This window comes from Neofelis nebulosa, chromosome 6 (assembly GCF_028018385.1).
Source record: "Neofelis nebulosa isolate mNeoNeb1 chromosome 6, mNeoNeb1.pri, whole genome shotgun sequence".
NCBI classification, from domain to species: domain Eukaryota; kingdom Metazoa; phylum Chordata; class Mammalia; order Carnivora; family Felidae; genus Neofelis; species Neofelis nebulosa.
This window is the reverse complement of record NC_080787.1, coordinates 133492457-133513032: the sequence shown is the minus strand read 5'-3', so window position 1 is coordinate 133513032 and position 20576 is coordinate 133492457. Positions and strand designations below refer to the sequence as shown.

Here is a 20576-nt window from a genome sequence, read left to right as displayed (position 1 = left end):
ACTGATCTTGCCTGCAGCAGTTATTATTGTGGTATTCTAATGATGATTTTCCATTTCCTTCCTTCTTTCTTTTTAAATGTTTGTTTTGAGAGAGAGCAAGCACACACACAAGCAGGGGAGGGGCAGAGGGAGAGAGAAAACCCCAAGTAGGCCCCACACTGTCAGCACAGAGCCCAATGCAGGGCTTGATCTTACAAATGATAGATTATGACCTCCATCAAAATCAAGAGTCAGATGCTCAACCAAACTGAGCCACCCAGGGGCCCCTCCATTTCTTTCGTTCTTTCTACATTTATTAACTGGCATTTTCTGACTCTGGAGCTAGACTGCCTGGGTTCAATTCCTAGTTCTGCCTCTCCCTTTTTATATAGTGTAATCTTTGACTGTTACTTCTCTATATTTGGATTTTCTCACTATACGGTGTGGATAACAAGTGTCTACCATAGAAGGTTGTGGAGAGGATTAAGAGAGCTAATACATAGAAAGGGCTAACAATTATGCTTAGCCCCTAGGAAGCACCCATTTCTTTGTTCCTTAATGTGGTAGGTTATTCTCATTTTAATTATTTTAACAATTGTATAAATTATTAAATTGTCATGTACTGTTGGGTAAATCTTACATATATTTATGTGATCTGGATTAACTTTTTAAATTTTTTAAATTTTTTTCATGTAATATTCATGAGTCATAGTGGCTTTTTTTTTTTTTTTTTTTTTGCCATGGCAAAAGACAATGAATGATAGAGTCCTTAAAAAAAATTACACAAGAGCTTAGCAACTGAAATGGCAATATTCCCAACTTTCTAGAGTGATTTATATCAGAGTCTTCTGGTAGAGACAGAGATAGCTCTTGCAAATGAGTCTTTTAAAATATTGAACTGAGCAAATTCGAAACTTGGCATGTATTGTAAAAGAATGGTCACTCAACAGGAAGGAAAAAATGATTATAGCCCTTTTGCGTGTTTCACCATGAACACTGTATTATTGTAGAGGTTTCAATATTTGGAATTTTTTAAATGATTCATTTGCTAGCAGTATGTATGGGCACTTTCTATGTGCCTGGAAATATGTTTTGCTGCTTTTGGATACTTCTTTGCTTTATAAGCCAGTCAGTCATTTAAAAGTTGAAGGCAAGCCTACTTGAATATTCAGGGAAACTCAATGTTCGTTTTTTTAAAGTTGATAAAATTGAACTCTAATATTTTTCCTGGTGTCCCCCCCCCCCTTTCCTGTCAGCATCTTGAGTTAGGCCCTTATCATTCTATGCTATTTTTCCCTGTATTGAGATTTTCCTTCCCTTCCTTTCCTGTACAGTGACCACTGGGGTTGGTTCCTGAAAAGAACCCTTCTGTGACATTGCAGGACTTGAGAAAACAGGTCCTTGACTTCTTAGCCTGACTGGTCCTTTTCTGTCTAGTCCCAGCTTGCTTTCCTAGCCTTGTAGTCTTTCTCCTTAGATTTAGTCCAGTGGCACAGTTAGTCATTAGTTAGTCAACTAATTAGAACCTGAAGTCACTGTATTGTTTTTGAGGCTATGCTTTTTTATTCATGCCATTTCCTCTGCTTTAAGTGGATTTTCCAAAAATTTTCCAGGCTCTGTTGAGAGGATACTCACTCCACAATCCTCCTAGCTGGATAGGAACCCTGTAATTTGTAATCTATAGCCCTTGTTAAATTCTTACCTTTCATCACCAATCTTTATATCTAAATGTCATTTCCAGTTGGTCGGGTTCTTAGAGATAGAGTTCCAGTACCTACCATGATACTTTGCATACAAAGAGCTATTGCTAAATAGCTACCACTCTTAAATACCTACTATAATTGTGCTACAATTTTGCAAAGTAAGTATTATTGTCTCTGTTTTAAATTGTGAAGAAACTCAGTATCAAAGAGATTAAGAAACTTGCCCAATGCTGTGTAGTTAGTAAGTGGCAAAACTGGTTTGTCTGAGTCAAAAGCTCTTGCTATTTCTTTTATGACATACTACCTTGGTACTACAAATAGTTAAAATTATTAAATAGGTGTATTTATGGAAAAACACTACTAAAATTGCTTCACATAGATTGCCAATATGCTACGTAGAGTCTTCACTTCAGTAACTAAGGTAGCTGCTGTGGACTACCTGATACACTCCTACTTTCTTCAGATTTTTCTTCCAAGTTTTTGATACTAATGGATAAGGTTGATTTTGACTTTTCTGGGGGTCAGTGAAACAGAGATCTAAGCACAATTTGCTTGGTCTTTGTTTTTAAGTAGATAGTTTTGCATTTGCCTAATAACATTTACTAGGCAACTGATAAGGTAAAAATAGTCTGGTTATCTTTTATGAAGTACTTTTTCTCTTTGTACTGAGGTATTAAATACATAGGGGTAAAGCACAGAAAGCATGTCCATCTTAAATATACAGCTTGGTGAATTTTCTGTATGTATACCTGTATAGCCACTAGATCAAGAAAGACCATATTACATCCATCCAGAAAGAGAAAATTTCCATGCTTCTCCCACCTAGTACCTCCCCTAGAGGTACTGATTTCCATTTCTACAGATTAGTTTTGTCTATTGTTGGACTGTAAGGGTAGCCAGATAATATGCATTCCTTTATCTGACTTCTTTCTTAATAGCCTATTTTTGAAATTCATCCATATTAATGCATGTGTATATATTTTTTCTCATATTTTTCTAAAACATTCCATTGTATCAACATACCATAGTATATTCATTCTGTTAATAGATGTTTGGGTTATCTTCTAATTTTGGCTACTACAAATAAAACTGCTATGGGCACAGGGCCAGTACAGGTCGAGTGGGCGTGGCATGCCAACAGGTGCCATGGTAAGGGGCTCAGCAGCCATGCTGTTTTCGACCATGATGTTGGGGAAGCCCTGCGTGGGTAGGGACGTGGAGACATACCTGCTCAAGGTGTGGGCATGGTTGCGGGGGCCACATGCCATTGGCTGGGCATTTGTGACCCCAGCTGGGACAGGAGACAACCTACGGAAGAAGAACCTAGAATCTGGAGAATGGTCATCTGGGCTGGACCACCACAAAGCCAAGGCCATGTGACCCGTCTTCCTCATCAGGCATTCCCACAACCATGTGAATGCCTCCCTGGAAAAGACCGCACACTAATGTCCCTGGGTCATGAACAAGCTGAACTAACTGGGCTCTAACTTGCAAGCTTGGGGTTGAAGTTTAATAAAATTGTCCATTTGTCCATGACCCATGCAAAAGAAACCACCAATATGGTAAGCAAATATCTGCCAGGCATCTGCAAGGTCAGCACAGACCTACTAAGGGAAGACCCCCATCAAGCCCGACCTGCCTGTGTTCCACTGGAACACAGTGTATTACAAAGATAGAGCCCGGATCAAGACCGCCTTCCAGAACTACAACCACTGGGCAGACGCCAAGCAGCAGGAGGACAGTTAGGAGATCTTCATCTGCCGTGCCAACATCGTCTGCTACATGGTACTGGGCAGGGTAGTTCCCTCCAGAAGGCTGGCTCCACCTCTTTTTAGCAATGGCAGCATCGCCTACCTGGTAGTCCTGCCTGATGCCAGTGCTACTCAGGACCCTCGGGGACACAGGGTTCATGCCTCTGGATGAGATCTCCTGCTCCTGAGGACCTGCTCTTCTTCACCCCCAGCCTGGCTCCAGCGGGTGCCACCAAAAGCACAGCTCCTTCCCGTCTTCTCTCCACAGGCTGCACAGCACAGTTACACTGCATTTCTCAAGGAGGAGAATGAAAAATATGAACACCTAAAGAATCCAAAATGTGGCATTTCAGTCCATACTTCAGGCCCAGGATGGAAAAAGGAGTCGTTCTGAGCAGAGCATCCTGATTGCTATCTCGGGATTTTCTGCATTGTCTACCAGGAGGAGGCCTCACCAACGCTGTCTGTGGGGACCACGGGCAGTCCTCATGGGGGCCTTTGGTCATGACCACAGTTGGCCATGTAAGCCCCTTGAGGCTTGTCAGCAACGCCCATCAGGCACGAGGGGCTCTGAGGAAGAGGGGCTGCCAGTGCTTCTATTCAGAACTTCTTGTCATACGTTCTTCTCATTTCTTAAAACCTTTTTGTCACTTCAATATTTGTCAACTAAAGATTCTCTTCATCTGGGCTCTTGCTTTGATAACCAGTTTCTCAGTCCAGAGTCCTGTACCTCTGATGCTGTTGGATCTGGACTCAACTGGGGCCTTAGGCCTTTTCCTGCACCCACGAGCACCTTGGCAGGTGAGGGAGGTGACTGGATGGTGATAGTACCGTGCAGGTCCTGTTGCAATAAAATACTCGACAGCTCAGTCTGCCTCTGGCTGTTAATCCTTTATGCTTGCAGGTTAAACTATTTAGACATGATGTGTCCATCCCAAATATTCTGTTAACTTAGGAGAAACTACAATTTCTATGAAGTGGTCATGAACATTTTCTGCACAATCCGTGCAACTAATTGGGACATTTGATCCATTTCTCTGTCAACTTTGGAATTAACTACAGAATAAAATTTTACTGAGAAAAAAAAGCTGCCATGAATAGTCATGCACGATCTTTTAGTGACATTTGCAGTGTTTTGTTTGGGAATATATCTAAAACTAGGATTTTAAAGTCATGGGGTAGCCATGTGTTTAGTTTCAATAAATTCTGCCAGGTCAACCAACGGTGAGTGAGTAAATGGAAGAGTTATAACAGTTCCACATTTTCAGCAGGACTTGATATTGTTCCTTTTCATTTTAAGCCCTCTGGTGGATGTGAGGTGGTATCTCATCGTTTTCTTTTCCATTCCCTCATTGTTAATAATGTTGAGCACCCTTTCAAATGTTTCAGATAATTTGGATTCCTTTTTTTAGGCAGTACTTTTTCATGTCTTCTGCATATTTTTATTGGGTTGTTTGTCATCTTATTGATTTGTAGGAATTCCTTATATTCTGGATAAGAGTCCTTTGTTGAATATGTGTATTACACATAGCTTCTCAGTCTGTGACTTTATTGTTTTCTCTTTTCATGATGTCTTTTGACAAGCAGAATTTCTTAAATCCAGTTTATAATTTTGTTGAATACTGTGTTTTGTGTCCTGTTTAAGAAATCTTTGCCTACTCCACAGTCATGAAGATACTAATTATCCTTCACATTTAGATCTGTGTTCCATTCTGTGATTTATCTCAATAGTTTTTGTATGATGTGAGATAAGAATCTAGATTACTTTTTGTTTTTCATTATAGAAATCCATGTGCTCTAGAATCATTTTTTGAAAAGAATTTCCTTCATTGAATTGCAGTGGTGAAAACCCAGTTTCCAGCCACTTGTGTGGGTCCGTTTCTAAACTGTTTTTTACCATTGTTCTTTTTGTCTGCCTCATGGTTAAAGATGGCTAGCCAAGCTCTGTCATGTCAGTATTCCAGCCAAGAAGGAGGGGAAAATAAGAGTATGCTCCTTCTCAGAGTATGCTATTTTCAGAATTTGCATGTAACAGTTAAAATGCCTACATCTTGTCAGTAATATGACAACTCTTATCTTCAAGGAACATTGGAAAATGTCCTTATTCTGGGTGCCCTTGTGTCCTTTTAAAATTCAGAGATTATATCACAAAGAAAGAGGGGAGGAATGGATATCAGGAAACATTTGTAGTCTTTGCCGTAACTTCTGTTTGGAGCACTTTGTGGGTGTGTTTAATAAACATTTTATTTGATTACCTACCCCTCATCGGAACCTCGTAAGCATGCACATGTCACAGCCCTGTGATAGAAAACTCTCCCAGAACTACTTAACAAGAAGTGTACCGAGTAGTAATAGAATCAGCTGCTTTCTAGTGAGACACATGTCCATGTCTTGTTAAAGTTCATCTCAAATCACCCAGTATTTCTTTATATGGTATTGGTTCCATCAAAACAGCTGGAAGGGAATAAAAGCCTAAATCAGGAAAGTCTAAAGAAAGAGATGGCTTAGTAGGTCTGATAATAGTGTGGACTATGGTGGGAGGGAGACCAGTGAAACATCTGTGGGTCTTCTAAATGTCCCCTTATACTTTACATTTTGGAAAAGAAAATGTAGAGGTCTAGGTTCCAGTTTTATTTGTTTTGATTTTCTTGTTGGCTGCCATTAATGCAGTTAGTTGGTATAGATTTTTCATTTCAAAGGATTTATTTAGTACTTCTAGACCTTGAAACAAAAGGTCTCTGATGGTTAAGGTTTGGGCCAGCCCAGTGTTAAATGTCCTTCCCTTTTCATGTCCTTCCCTGGGAGAGATACTTGGAAATATCCAAGAAGGGTAGATGTGTTAGTCTGCTTGACTAGTCTGCCATAACAAAATGGTACAGACTGGGTTGGATTAAACAACAGTTTTACTTACAGTTCTGGAGTCTAGAAGTCCAAGATCAAAGTGCCAGCAATTTTGTTTTCTGGTAAGGCTTCTTTTCCTGGCTTATAGATTGCCGCCGCCTTGCTGTGTCATCACACAGCCTCTCCTCTGTCATGTGTGTAGAGAGGGTAGTCTCTGATGTCTCTTTCTCTTCTTATAAGGACACAAGTCCCATTCTTATTGAATCTTAGTTACTTCCTTTTTAAAGGCCCTGTCACCAAATACAATCATGTTGAAGATGAGGGCTTCAACATAAGAATTTTGGAGGGACACAGTTCAACCTATAACGTTATGCTCTCTATCCCCCTTAAATTGATGTCCTTCTTGCATGCAAAATACATTCATCCCATCTCAACAGGTCCAAGAGTCTTAACCCGTCCCAGGATCAACTCAGAATTCTACATTCCAAAGTCTTACCTGAATATCATGGGGCACCTGGCTGGTTCAGTCAGTAGAGCCTGTGACTCTTGATCTTGGGGTCGTAAGTTTGAGCCCCACATTGAGTGTGGCGCCTACTTAAAAATCCTCTAAATTAGGTATGGATGAGACTCCAGGTATGATTCATCTTGAAGCAGAATCCCTCTCCAGCAGTGAACCTGTGAAACTAAACTGGTTAGGTGGTTCCGAAATACAGTGGTGGGACGGAAATAGGGTAGATATTCGCATTCCGAAAGGAGAAAGCAGAAAGGTCACGGGAATGTTGGACCCCAAAGAAGACTAACATCTAGCCAGGCAAACTCTATTTGATTTTAAGGCTTAAGAATAATCCTCTTTGGCTGTGAGATCTGCCCTCTGGCCCGGTAGCCCTAGGCAATGGCTCCACCCCTGAGGCACTGGATGGGGGCAGCCTGACCCACCGACACCAGGGATGGGAGCACCACCCTCTGAAACGAAGGGAGGAAGCAGCCTTGCTCTCTGTAGTGGGAGTAGAAGTGAGGGTGTCTAAACTGCCCTGGGGTTCTTTCCTTTTCATGAGAAATAAAACATGTTTGCAGCCAAATAGTTCAATGTCTAGTCCTGTTCAATCTCAGAAGTCCAAAAGCCTTCCTTTATTTCATCCTAACTGTATTCTGTTTGGGCCAAACTGTCTGTGTCTCTGTTGGTTAATCCCATCTCTATTCCTGGTTTCTGTTGATTAGGCTGACTAATAATTCCAAGGATAATCTCCTCATGGAGCTATTGTCCAGCCACACCCTTGGTGTTTCCTCCTGGACATACTTTCTCATTTTTTGCAATATGGATAGGCTGAGAATTTTTCCAGATCTTCAAGTTTTCTCTTTCTCTCTCTCTTTTTCACTTAATGATTCCTTCAATTTATCTCTCTTCTTGCATTCTACTAAAGCAATAAGGATAACCCAGGCCACACTCTATACTTTGATTAGATATCTCTTCAGCTAAGGGACACCTGAATTACTCAAGTCATGATCTCACGGATTTGTGAGTTTGGGCTCTACACTGATAGTGTGGCGGGTGCTTGGGGTTGTCTCCCCCTCTCTCTACCCCTCTCGCACTCACTTGCTCTCTCTTTCAAATAAACTTAAAAGAAAAATCTCTTTAGCTAAATATCTGTGACTTACAAGCTCTTCCTTCCACTGAACCCTAGAACACAATTCAGCCGGTTCTTTACCAGTTTATAGGTAGGATCATCTTTTCTCTATTTCCAGTAGCACATTCTCATTTACATCTGAGTTCTCACCAGTCACCTTTGACTTCCTATTTCTTCAAGGCAGTCTTGGCTTTTTCTAGAATGCACCTCAAAACTCATCCACCCTCTACTCAGTTACAAAGCTGCTTCCACATTTTTAGGCATTTGTTACAGCAGCATTCCATTTCACGGTACCAAACATGTATCTGTAATTTGGACTGCTATAGCAGAACGCCATACTGGGTGGCTTAAACAACACAAGGGTGTTTTCTCACAGTTCTGGAAACTAGAAGTCCAAGATCAAGGTGCCAGCAAATTCAGTTTCCGCGGAGGCCTCACTTCTGGCTTGCAGATGGCTGCCTTCTTGCTGTGTCCTCACATGGCCTTCCCTCTGTGCGTGTGTGTGTGTGTGTGTTTGTGTACACACCTCACTTGTATATATACCTGATACATATAAGGGTAGGATGGGGCAGTTAAATGTAGTAGACTATCCCATCTAGAAAAAGGTAACATAGGCACACTGGAATTACTGGTCCATAGCAATTCTGAAATCCCTCATGATGGATATTGGGACACCCTGGAGGAACAAAATTTGCTGGCCTTATTTTATCTTCTTGTTCATTGTTTTCGTGAGGCTTTGGTTTTTTCCTCTGAGTAGTTCTTCCTTTTCTCTTCCTTGGCTCCGTATGAAATGGAGAGTGGAGGATTTGCTCTGCTTGGAACTGAGCAGCCCTTTCTTCCCACTGCTTCCATATAGAAGGAGCCAAAGGGTCATTTTCAGACTTTAGCTGATAGACTGGTTCTCTTTGGCAGCACAATTCTCTCCAAAATCTAAAAGATTTCTGTTTGTTTGTTCTATATGCTGGTAATTACATCTGGTTTTTTTTTTTTTTTTCTTGTGGTACCTGGTTCTCAGCTCTGCTGCATTGATTTGATTTCTCACCTGTATAGTTCTTTCTAGACCAAAAGAAAGCTATTTGAGGACTGACTGACTTCTATGGGAAAACCATACCCTTAATCTGATCTTTTTCCTCGTCTTATCCAACTAAAATGATTTAATGAACATGTTAATCTGTCCTTTCCCTGAGGCAGTTTAATTTTTTTTTTTTTTTAATGTTTTCCTGAGCCTATGACCTTCATTCAGTGTCTCTGTTAGTATGGGAAGTAGTTAGTCCATATAACATTGCAAATTGAAAATGTCTGGAATCTCTCTTACTTTTCACTTATTATTGAAAACTGGATAGTCCTTTTCTCAGCTTATCCCTTGAATACTTGCCATATGCAGCCAAAAATAATGAATTCACACTTCAAGTGTTCTGTTTTCTTCTCTCTTTTAGAGCTGCAAGTTTATTAGGTAATATGTCTTTGAGGTACTGGGAGTATTATAATTTATAATAGTATTATAAAATACTAGTATTATAATTTATACTAGGGGTGTTGTAAAATACTTTGTCATTGTATAAATATAATACTTGTCTTTCCAGCCCTTAAGATTAATTTCCTCACTGCTTCCTGACCACTAAATATATTTTAAGGTTTTGCTAGAGAAGCATCCTACTTCTGGTACCAATTTCTAGTTAGGATGGGTTAAACTTACACTGTGCTGACAAGCTGTCCCCAAACCTCAGTGGCTTTAGTGAAGAACAGATGATTTCTTCTCCTGTTAAAAATCCATTGTGGATTTCTGGGAGACTCTGCCCTATACACTCAGGCTAAGGACTATGGGTGCACCTCCATCTTGTATGCTTTATGGAACACCTGACCTTCTTGATTGTCATGGAGGAAAAGAGAATATTAAATGGTCTTGTACCAGTAACTAACTGTTTAATTCACAGTCTAGAACTATTTACATGGCTGTGCCTAACTATAAGGAGGTAGAGAAGTTAAAGCAGAAATATTAGAAGGAATTGTATCATATATCTGAATAGTTAAAAGTTATAAGTTAAGCTAATTAACTGTAAAACATATAGTATATCATTCTTGGGCACATTTATCTTCTGTGACCTGGAAAACTAGATTTGAATGTGGAATTTTTGGAGTCTTGAGGTTTCTGCACCTCGAGAACATGGCAGCGTAGGAATGCTGGCCCATTTTCCCTTCTCTTCATGTTTCAGGCCCAGTTCTGCCCGATGGAGGGCACACGTTGAACCTATGTCCACACCCTTGCAAATAGCTACCCATTGGCCACTTCTTGGAGCCTAGGGCTGAATACACAGTGGCACAATCTATCCTCATAAACAGAGGTCTGGGAAAGAGGCTTTCACAGTCCCTGCTAGCAGGGTTGGAGTTCTTTGGACAAGAAATCCCTTTGTTCCAGGAACCTACGGCATGGTCTAGGAGGGGGAGTCTGGGCCTGAGTGGATATGTCCCCTTAGACCCTTGGCCTTCTTACTCTCGAGGGAAGGGTTTACTGTGAACCCCTCATGTCCAACTTTAAGGGCAGTACTGAGCAAGTGTAATGTCTATGTGCTTAGAAAAAGAATAGGATATGGGTGAGCATACAAATCTGTCTCCTACCTCACGCTTACTGAATTCGCTTCCTAGATAGAGCTATGGAGGGAAAATGCTATAGTCACCAGAGTTGAGTATCCTGTGTTAACAACTGTGGTTCTATTATAAAGTCCAATTATGATATATAAATCAGTTTCTTACGTGTTTGCTCATGGCAAATTTGCCTCAACCCCACGGTGTCTGACTTGATGGAAATGTCGGGGTATATGGCACACTTTTGAGTGATGCTCTTACCTTGTTACCACGTAATAGGAACAACTGGGAAGCTGTGAGATCTAACCATCACGAAGGCCAGGCAGCCTGGGGTGCAAAATCTAGGTGATGAGGTCAAATGCTGGCTCTGATACTTTTCAGGTATCTGATATTGAGAAAGGTTTCTGTTTCAATGTTTTCTTATTTGTACAAAGGGAATAGAACTACCTATTTTCAATTAAATAAAATAATATATACCAAGTGATCTACAGAAAATATTCATAGATCAAGCAAAATTCTTTCTCAATGAAAAATGATTTAAAACAATGAGGTATGTTGGAGACTAAGTCTGAGATTTAATGCAGGGAAGATGACCTAACAGAAGAAGGAGGTGGGGTCCCTGGAAGATGAAGTCCTTAGTCTAATATCATGAAAAGAGAGCTTTGGGGCAGCTCTGGGCTCTTGCTTATCTCTAAGGGAAGATATGTCTTTACTATCTCAACCTAGTAATCTCTCTTGAGCTTCAGTGCCCTGATTTTTAAAATGAGGATAATAAGAATTGCTTTGATGACCTTGATAAGGATCTTTTGATAGAGTGGTGGAGATCAGAGCCAGGGGAATGGGTTGGAAAGTGAATAGGTGAGGAAATGGGGATTATCTACTTTTTAAATCTTTTTCAGAAATTTGAGAAAGATAGTCTGGGAATATAGTGGGAGCTGGAGGGCAGTGCAAGGTTAATGAAGGTTTTGTTTATTATAGGTTGAGAAATGCCAGATCATGGTTGTATCTTGGGGAGCAGTATCTCTAGTAGAAAGGGAGAAAATGACAATGCAAAGGAAGTTTTGAATGGAGAAGTGAGATTGCTGTGGTGCTAGAAGGGAAGTTTGTAGCGTTAGCATTGAAAAGATGAAATGCTCTATCCAGTAGCTTTTTTTTTTTCTTCCCTCAGTGGAGCATGAAGTGGGGGTGTTAGCAGAGACATATGTGTATGTGCAAGTGTCGGGAGTGAAAACACCAACTGGAAGATAACGGGCAGGGAAGAGTTCTGGAGTTGTAGCCAGGCTTTAGAACTCTGGAGTTGACAGAGTGAGTGAAGTCACTCTCCTTGTTTGTGAGAACCCTCCATCTCCATCTCTACTGCAGTAGCTTTTCCACTCTATTGTTTCTGTGCATTTTTAGTATCCCCTGAGGCCCTCTCCAGTCACACTGGTGCCTACCTGGGCTGTCCAGATTAGCAGCAAGATACCATTTGATTACAGAATTGCATAGGTTTTTAGTAGTCTATCCCTATTTTTTTCCCCTAGATGTGAGATTCTGCAAGAGGTTTTTACTGTATTATCTTCGTCTCCATATAAGGTCCTTGCAACGGATTTAATGTTTATGTCCCCCAAAATTCATATGTTGAAATCTTAACCCCAATGTGATATTTAAAGGTGGGGCTTTGGGGAGGTAATTAGACGATGAAGGCAGAGCCTTCACGAATGAAATCAGTGCCCTTATAAGAAGAGACCAAAGAGCTGGCTAGTTCGCTCTTTTTTCCACCATCTGAGAATACGGTGAGCAGTTGGTAGTCTATGAAGAGGATTTTCACCAGAGCCAATCCATGCGGCACCATGGTCTAGGACTTCCAGCCTCCAGAACTGAGAGAAATAAATATTTACTGTTTAAGCCATCAAGTCCATGGTACTTTGTTACCTGAGTTAAGAATGGCATGGTTAGTTTTTTGCATCCTAGAATTTTAAAAACTTTAGGTTAATAAGTTACATCATATTTCTAGCTGGTAAATGAAGTTTAAAGGAAAGTGCCCACTGTATTCTCTGATGCAGGGTCCTACCTTCCAGTGAAGGTCTTGACTCCCTTTCCATGTCAGAGTCCAGGTTTCTAGAAACCAGAAACTCTGGTGGAGTAGAGCTAACCTGACGTTGTCTTTGTGCTTATGATTGTGCTGATCATCAAAGGCTTTTCTTGGATGTTTGTGTATAGCTATTTACAAACCTACTTGTACAGGTATAGTCTCTATCCATTAAGAATTTAACAATTTTAGAAAAACAGTGAATATGAATATAAATGTTATTGCTCTGGTGACATGCAAGCAAAATAGATGTAATATTTCACTCAATTTTGTGGAATGTTTTAGAATGAAAAACCATACAAATATTGTGCTTATACTGTGTCTGCCAATGTAAGCGTGTTTAGCAACAGTGAGTAAAAGGGACATTAGTGCTTAGGAGTAATTACTGTTGCCAAGACTTACTAGGAAAATTTTCATTGTTCATCATAGAAATTAATGGTAACACAAAATGCCTTGATTTCATCATCCTAGGTTTCTTTGAGGGACCCTCTAGCCTAGATGCTAAAAGTCTGGACTCCGGTGTCCAGATCAGCTGTTTGCTAATTGTGTGACCTTGGGCAAATTACTAAAACTTTTGGTGCCTGAGTTTTCCTATGGGCCCAAAAGCGATAATATGGTACATCCCTCATAGGGTTGTTAGGAGAATTAAATGAGATAAAATGGTTAAAGTGCCTAGATCATGCTATAGTAAGCACTCAGGTTCCTGGTTAGAAAATATTATAATATACTCTAAAAAAAAAAAAGAAAATGTTGTATACTTTCTATAATAAATAGATAGCTCCATTAGGCAGAAAATCAATAAAGACATAGTTGCACATAATATCCCATCAGTCAGCTAGATGTAATTGACATCTTTAGATCACTTTATCCACAACAATAGAGTATATATTCTTCTCAAGCTCACATAGAACATTCACTAAGACCACATTCTGGACCATAAAACACAACAAATTTAAAAGAATACAGATCATACATTGTTTGTTCTCAGGCCACCATGGAATTTAACTTAGAAATCAATAACATAAAGACAAGTAGGAAATTTCAAATTACAGAGGTTATACAACACAATTTAATTTTTTTTAGTGGTTTCTTTTCTTTTCTTTTCTTTTCTTTTTTTTTGTATCTAATTGTCAATTTGGCTTCCATACAACAGCCAGTGCTTATCCCAACAAGTGCCCTACTCAGTGTCCACCACCCACTTTCTCCTCTCCCCACCCCCCATCAACCCTCAGTTTTTTCCTTGTATTTAAGAGTCTCTTATGGTTTGCCTTATACAACACAATTTATAAATAATAGGTCAAAAAAGTATATCCGTAGAAAATTTAAAATACTTTGAGCTAAATGAAAACATGACATCAAAATGTCAGATGCAGAGACAGTGTTGCTTAAAGGAAAATGTATAGTACTGAATGCATATATAGAAAAGAAGAAAGTCCTGACCTCAATAATCTAAATTTCCATGTTAGGAAACCAGAAAAAAAGGAGAGCAAACTAAATCTGAAGTAAACAAAAGTAAAGCAGTAGTAAGAATTAGAGCAGGGAAAAGGGTGCCTAGCTGGCTCGGTCTGTGGAGCATGCAACTCTTGATCTTGGGGTTGTGGGTTTGAGTCCCATGTTGGGTATAGAAATTACTTTAAAAAATCATTAAAAAACAGAGGGGCGCCTGGGTGGCTTAGTAGGTTAAGCGTCCAACTTCGGCTCAGGTTATGATCTCTCGGTTCACGAGTTCGAGCCCTGCATCAGGCTCTGTGCTGACAGCTCAGCCTGCTCTGGATTCTTTGTCTCCCTCTCTCTCTCTCTGCCCCTCTCCCATTTGTGCGCTCTCTCTCTCTCTCTCTCTCTCTCTCACAAATAAATAAAAAATTTTTAAAAAGCAGAAATCAGTGAAATTGAAAAGAAGATATATATCAGAGAAAAGTAATGAAACCAAAATCTAGTTCTTTGAAAGATCTATAAAATTGATAAGCCTTTAGTGAGGCTGAGAAAAGGAGGAGGATACAAATTCTTAATATCACAAAAAAGAGGTATCACTTCACATCCTTTGGACATTTAATAATAAAGGAATACTTTGAACTCAATGCCCACGCCTATACTATTAAATAAAATAATTGCATTTCAAAACAGCACCATGCCAAGATGGATTTACTGGTGAGTTCTGCCAAACATTTAAGGGAGAAATTATGCCGTTCTCTACAATCACATTCAGAGGATAGAAGCAGAGGGAATATTTACTAATTTATTCTGTGAGGCCAGCATTACTCTAATATCAAAACCAGACAAAGACATTACACAAAAACCACGGATCAGTATCTCTCGTGAACATAGATTCAGAAATCCTTAGCAAATTAAATCCAACAATCCTTTTTTTTTTTTTTTTTTTTTTTAAATTTTAGAGAGCATGAGCAGGGGAAAGGGGCAGAAGGAGAGACAGAGAGAGAGAGAGAAAGAAGTCTGAAGTAGACTCCATGCCCAGTGTGGAGCTCAAAGCTCCCACAACCCTAGGATCATGACCTGAGCCAGAATCAAGAGTCGGACATTAAACCCAAGTGCCCCAAACCAACAATCCTTAAAAAGTCATATACCATGACTAAAAGGGGATTATCCCAAGTATGCAAAATTGGTTCAACATTTGAGAAAATCAATTAAATGTAATCCAGCACATGAACAAGCTAAAGAAGAAAAAGCAGATGATTTATCAGTAGATGCAGAAAAAGCATTTGACAAGATCCAATACCCATTATGATCAACACACACACACACACACACACACACACACACACACACACTTCCAGTAAATTAGGAATAGTGGGGAACTTCCTCGACTTGATAAAGAATATCTGCAAAAGCCTGCAGCTAACATCATACTTAATGGTGAGAAAGTAAAAGCTTTCCTATTAAGATCAGAAAACAGGCAAGATGGTCTCTTATCATTCCTTTTCAGTATAATACTGGAATTCCTAGCTAATGCAATAAGACAAGGAATAAAAGGTATACAGATTGGGAAGAAAAAAACTATCTTTTTTCACACATGGTACAATCATCTATATAGAAAATCCAAAAAATAAAAAAAATAAAAAAACCTGGGACTAATAAATGAGTAATAGCAAGGTTGCAGACTATAAGGCTAATATATGAAAGTGCATTGCTTTCCTATATGGCAGCAGTTGAACAAGTGGAGTGTGAAACTAAAAACATCTTCCCCTCAATTTTGCTGTGAACCTAGAACTGCTCTAAAAGAATAAAGCCTTTTAAAGTATATGTTGAAAATATGGAATCTGAGTTCAGACAACACTCTTACCTTTCACCTTTTGATTTTTGAAGCGAGTAGTTTATGTCCTGGTACCAACAGGCAAACAAAATTTTCTCTCCAGAAAATTTGTTGCTTTAAATCTTATTCTTTCATGTAGAAAAATAGAATTCTTTATTTATGATTTGACATATAACTGGGTAGTAGTCTTTTATGCACAATGAGTAAAATACTTATCACTCACAAATGGATGTTGTTTACTTTTAATGTTAAAAAGTAGATGTGTAAGAGGTTTGGGGTGCCTGGGTGGCTTAGTTGGTTAGGATCAGACTCTTGATGTCAGGTCAGGTCATGATCTGATTGGTCATGAGATTGAGCCCCCCTTTGAGCTCTTCACTGGATGTGAAGCCTGCTTGGGATTCTCTTTCCTCCTCTCTCTTCCCCTCCCCTGCTTGCATGTGTGCCCTTGCGAACATTCTTTCTCTCTCCCAAGGGAGAAGCAAAAGGATATATAAGAGGTTGGGGACAGAAGGGGGTTGTGAAAAAGGAGGTGGGGTGTGCTTATAAAAGGACATGAGGGATCCTTGTGGTGATGGAACTGTTTGGTATCTTGTATGGTGATATATGCATGAGCCTAAGGTAATAAAGTTCTGTAGAACTAAATACGTACACAAATAAGTATAATGAATCTGGGGAAATCTCAAAAGATCAGTGGATTGTATTAATACAAATATGTAGTGATTGCGATATTCTACTTTAGCTTTGTGAAATGTTATCATTGGGGGAAACAGTAAAGGGACTCAAGTCTCTCTTAAAATTCACGTGGGAATCTGTAGTTACCACAGTATAAAATTAAAAATGTATGTACAACTGTTACATAGAACTGATAAATGACTTTTATTTATTTATTTATTTTTTTGTTTTTAGGTTTCTGCCTCGTTGATAAGTCATCATTGGCTTTGTAAGTTGACATTTTAATTTTTTTATTCTCCACCCTCAACATTCTGTATTTTCTGATTATAAGAGTACTTTTCTAGAGAACCTGGAGCAAAACTTTATCATTTGGTTCTTATATTATTTTAAGGGCTGTTTCACTTTTTCTGATGCCTTTAGGTGATAGTTATTTTGAGGAAGTTTGCATTACACATCTTGGGCTAGGGCCTTCTGTGTCTTTGGAGTGACTTCCTATCAGGGTTATGATTAGAAGGAGTAAAGTGCCATCTGTGGAGTTGAGGTTGTATGTACATCTCTCCCATTAGACATCACAGCCTGCACCCAGAACATCTTTGTGGCGGATGATAAGAGGGGCACAGCACCCTGGGAGAAAGCCACAAGTGTAAGTGGTTTGACTAGTGAGGAAAAATAAATTCTGCTTCATTTACCTGTGAAAATCTGGCAATTCGATTAAATGAGGGCAAGATTCCAGACTGGGAATCTGAGAATATAACTTTATTCCTATTTTATCGTTTGAAGTAGCTCTCTTGCTGTTCTATAACTTTTTCTTTGTTGTGTATTGGAAAAAAAAAATTGAGAGCTCCTGTTATAATGGTAGGTTTTTGGGGTTTTTTAATTCCATGAAATGCAAACATTTGAAATAGGAAAATTTGAATAAACATTTTTAACCTGGAAAAGAAATTATTCTCTGTGTCACAGAAAACATTTGACATTATTAAATGGGTTTTACTTGGCCAATTTCTTAGAAAAGAGACTGTGTTGCCAGTATGGCAAAATAAGGTTATGAACCATAATGTGCAGTCAATAGTTTTGATTTATGCATGTTGTCATTTTGATGAAGAACTGAAATATGTTAAACTAATTTTAAAGACCTCTTTGAGAAACATCGTGTGAAGATGATTTTGTTTTTCATAATGTTAGCAGTGGAGGATGATATTGTTACAAGGTAACATACTGGGGATTTGCATTCTCAGACGGTGTCTAAATTAGTTTGAATCTTGTTCTAACAAGTTTTGTTTCACCTATTTTCAGGCCACTAGGAAGACACACACCTCTTAATACAGTTTTCCCCAAAGTATATGTCTTAGTATACTCATTCCTTTGGTGTTATATGGGAAAGGGACCTATAGTCATGTAAATTCAGGGGGAAAAAAACCTTAGTAAAAATTAGACTTACTTCCAAGAACTGATTATCTAAAAGAGCCTATGGTCTGTGTTGTTTTTCAAACATATTTCCCAATATAACTCCATATATACTGTAGGATTGGGGCTCCATGAAACATTTTTGAGGAAATAGTGCTTTAAAATTTAGGAAATTGATAACAATGACAGGATCTATTGTACATTTTTCACAATGATAGCGGAAGAGAATAAGGACATTTGAGCTAGAACAGAAGAAATAGAACATAAAAAGACTGTTGAAGTATCTTAAAACTGTTGACATACAATTAACCGTAAATAATTATATAGTTATAAAACATAATTTCTAAAAATCTTGAAAGTAAAAATATGTATTTTTCCTTGTTGTAGTCACCTAATTCCCACATTACTCTTTCTCATTCCTTGAGGATTTAGCTCCTGGCTCACTGTCCTCCTCTCCAAGACTCTTGTGTCCTAATTCTTGGTGATTTTATGTCCACTTTGGGGTCCTTCCAATACCTTGATTTCTCAGTTCCTTAACTTTCTCTCTTTCAGTGATCTTGTCTCCCAGACTACTTTGGTCCTGTCCTCCCCTCCCATGGTGATATTGCAAACTTAGTCATAAGCAATAACTGTTTCCCTCCATGATCTTGAGTTCAAGAATCCCATTCTCCACCAGTCCCTGCTCCCAAATTTTTAATTCCATCTAGATATTTGCTTATTCAGTGTAAATAGCCTCTACCCTGTCATTAAAATTACCTGTTTATCCTCTTCTCTTATCCTTCCCTCTTTGCTTTACTTTACCCCCTTCTCTTATCCCTCCTTCTTGCTTTACTTTTTAGATACTTTGCTATCTAAACCCCAAAGACTTTGTCTCTTCCATGCCTTTAGCTGCACAGCTAGTCATAGCTGGAGAAAAGTGATCAGCCATGCTCACTAGTCTTATTTTAACTATTTTGATTATTAACCTCAGTGGTCCCCTAATGTTTTCAGGCAATTTGGACAATTGATTCCTAGGAAGACATTTAAAACCTATTTCTCTATAAACTTGCAGTTCCTCTTCTGTTTTCCCTTTCACCTGATGACTCTGTTTTCTTTATCACTGATAAAATAGAAATACTCAAAAGAGAACTTCCATAAGTGCCCATCGTCACATATACCCCTACTACCCACACCATACATTCTGCATTCTCTTCTTCCTCTCTGGGTGAACTGTCCAAATTCAATCTAAAGCTTACTCTTCTACTTATGTTCTTATATTCTATTTCCTTTCACCTACTCAAGGATATTGCTGTAGCAGTTGTCCCTTCACCGCCCTGAGTTATGGATTTCCTGCCTCTTTTACTTAAAAAAAATTATTTACTTCCCATTCTCCCTAGTTACCAATCCATTTCATTTCCATTTTCTTCTACACAATTTTTCAGTCTTTCTGTCCATTCTGTCTTGATCCCATTTCAGTCTGGACTGATTCTCATCATTCTACCAAAACTGTCTTAAATGTCACCAGTGACCTCCATGTTGCAAATCTCACAGTTCTCAGCCTTCATTTTACCTGACCTACCAGTATCATTGACCCTGTCAGTCTTGCACCTCCCTAGCATTCTGAGTCTCCACACTTTCCCAGCTGCCTTCCAGTTACCATGACCACTCGTATCAGTCTTCCTTGCAGATATCTCTTCATTGCCCTGACTTCCAAACACTGGGTGACCCAGGACAGTTCCTATACTGTTTCTCTGCCTACACTTATTCCTAGCTAAGCTGGTTCAGTTTCATGGCTTTAACTACACATATATGCTGATATCTACCAAATTTATATCTCCATTGTGAACCTCTCTCCTGAACTCCAAATTTAAATACCCAATTGCTGAATGTCTACCAGGCATACCAAACCTAATATGTCAACAGTTAGCTTCCTCTCCACTCTCAACTAAACTTTCCTCTTCCTTAGTCTTTTTCATCTCTGTAAATGGCAACTCTATCATTCATAAATATTAACTCTGTTACTCTATTTTCTCACACCACACTCTTTGACACCATTGTCATTTCTTCTTTATCTCACCTTATGTTTATCTAGCTGTCAGGAAATACTGTTAGCTCTACCTTAGATATATCCAGAAGATGACTGCTTCTCACCATTTCTTCCACTCTCATACTGGCCCAAACCATCATCATTCATCATCTTTTTATTAAAATAGGCTCCTTACTGTTCTCCCTGCCCTTTTTTTTTTTTTTTTGAGAGAGAGAGAGAGCTCAAGGGGGAAGGGCAAGTGGGGGGGGGGGGGGGGGAGAGAGAGAGAGAGAGAGAGAGAGAGAGAGAGAGAGAGAGAGAGAGAGAGAGAAAGAGAAAGAGAAAGAAAGAGAGAGAATCTCAAGCAGGCTCCACACTCCGTGAGGAGCCCTATGCAGGGCTCAGTCTCACAACTATGAGATCATGTCCTGAGCCAAAATCAAGAGCCAATGCTTAACCTGCTCAGCCAGGCACTCCATGGTCTTTCTGCTTTCATACTTTTTCTCCTATAATCCATTTTCCAAAGAGCAGCCAGATAAATTATTTAAAACTCTAAGTCTGGTCACATTACTTTTCTGCTCCAATGCCTCAGTGCCTCTCTTTATATAGAGGTTTATCATCTTCTACATGATATGGGCCCCCATTACCTCTGACCTAACCTTCTACTGCTCCCC

General features: G+C 39.2%; 1 protein-coding gene and 1 pseudogene across 13 annotated transcripts in view; both read left to right on the top strand.

Annotated features, from left to right (window-relative positions):
- PLAGL1 (PLAG1 like zinc finger 1) overlaps positions 1 to 20576 on the top strand; it is a 111762-nt gene that overhangs the window by 47300 nt on the left and 43886 nt on the right. For all 13 annotated transcript variants that reach the window (XM_058735531.1, XM_058735534.1, XM_058735533.1 and 10 more), the window contains one exon: positions 16728 to 16761. The gene's annotated coding sequence lies outside the window, so the exon portion shown is untranslated. The remainder of the gene's footprint in view (positions 1 to 16727; positions 16762 to 20576) is intronic.
- Positions 734 to 13280, top strand: LOC131514989 (serine/threonine-protein phosphatase PGAM5, mitochondrial-like; annotated as a pseudogene).